This window comes from Budorcas taxicolor, chromosome 10 (genome assembly GCF_023091745.1).
Source record: "Budorcas taxicolor isolate Tak-1 chromosome 10, Takin1.1, whole genome shotgun sequence".
Taxonomy (NCBI): Eukaryota; Metazoa; Chordata; class Mammalia; order Artiodactyla; family Bovidae; genus Budorcas; species Budorcas taxicolor.
Window position 1 is genome coordinate 35115886 of NC_068919.1, and position 1952 is coordinate 35117837.

Consider the following 1952-nt stretch of genomic DNA (forward strand, 5'->3'; position numbering starts at 1 on the left):
GTTTCAACCCCATTCAAAAGGATCATCCTTTCCTTTCAACTTTTCATATAGAGGCCTAGATATTAGACCATATTTAGGGATCCAGATGTGGCAAAACCCAGCCATCCTCAGGAAACTCCTAAGCTATCTTCCAGTTTTAGGGTAGGTGAGGCTGCAAATGGCTTCTTTTCTCTGCTGGGATAGGCTTCTCTGAGCTGTGAGAATGAAGCCTAGATAGGACACCCTAGTTTGTGATATTTGAGCTAAATCTGGGACAATGTATGTCCAGGGTTTAGATGGATTATCACAGGACTGGCTCCTGCAGCTAGCCTACCCACACCCTCATCCCTGGGCCCAAACCTCGGGATTTAATCCTAGGAGGTCCACTTGTTCTGCCTACGTAAGGTTTTCCCCAGCCATTACCATTATTTCTTTGTGCCGTGGTCTAGGGGCACACCTATCTCCCGTTTGTCTCCCATTAGGTGGATAGTAGCCCCAGTGTTTGTATGATATACAGGGTACAGGGCATTCAGGGACACATAGAAAGGAATGGGTGAGAATGTGTGCATGCAGTTTATATTCTAATGGTTCTGTGAATGCCCATTCTTAGGCCTTTCCTGATACCCCCAGGCCCTTTTATCCTCTGACTTTTCCTCCTCTATATCTTGGTTATTAAGCACCTGCTGGCTCAGACGGTAAAGCGTCTGTCTACAATGCGGGAGACCCGGGTTCGATCCCTGGGTTGGGAAGATCCCCTGGAGAAGGAAATGGCAATCCACTCCAGGACTATTGCCTGGAAAATCCCATGGACAGAGGAGCCTGGTAGGCTACAGCCCATGGGGTCACAAAGAGCTGGACACGACTGAGCGACTTCACTTTCACTTTCACTTTCAGGCAACCTTGCTGAGGTGAGAGGCAGGGAGGGCTATCTGGTTCTGCTTCCACTTTCTGAAGTTTTCACCTTATGTCCAGGTCACTTTGGGAAATTAAACAGGACCTCAGGATTGCATTCCCTTCTAATCACTCAGGACTACTAGTAGTATAGATTTGGTGATATTCCCTGGGGCACTCTAGGAATACGGAAAGGTTTTGTGTTGGCTTCTAATGATTTCCTTTGTCTTATTATGATTGAGGTTTTTTTTGTTGTTGTTGTTTGCTTGTTTTTAATCCCTGCTGCATGGTGTGAGTTTCTCTGAAGTAGGCAGGGGAGCCCTGTGAGCCCTTTGTAAGACCAGGAACCCCAACACCTGGAAGACCTGTGAGCTGCTGGCCAGACAAGAAATACTCACTGCCTACCTGGCCCCTCTGCTTGGCAGGCGAATCTTGGGTGATTATCAACTGAGGTTCCACAAGTTCTCCTCCTGGTATCGGCACAGAATACCAGGTGCCTTAGTGACCTGGTGAGCACCCCATGGGACTCCGTCGTGCTTTTAGCACTCACGTGGTGTGAAGGCTGAAACTCCTTCTTTTTGGTTGAAAGGAGAAAAGAGAAGACCCTTGACTCAGATAGCTGTGCCACTTCCTAACAGACCAAAGTTAAGAACTTACGTGCCTAAATGGCTCTGGCTCTGAGGCAGTCCTGTCTAACCTGTGGGATATTCTGACTGGGGAAGGACTATCTTAAGCACAGGTTGTTATAAATTCAAGGGGGACCCCCAGTCACATCAGTCTGCCCCATTGGATACCGCCCATTTTGGTCTTTCAAGGAATCCATTAACAGTTCGGCACTGGTTCCAAATTTCCTGAACCAGAAATCTTATTTGGGTTGAATCTTATGGTATTTGTGCAACTAATTTCCAACCAGGGTCCAACAACCTGGCAGGACTTCCTCTGAGGTAGGTCCCCAAAGGAAAAGGAGAGCTCATCCAGGTATATGTTCCATTTATGAAGGCATGTGGCAACCTCTGAGCGAGACTAGACTAAGCACAAAGAGGAAAAAAAGATTTTATTTTATTATATTTTTATTTTTATTC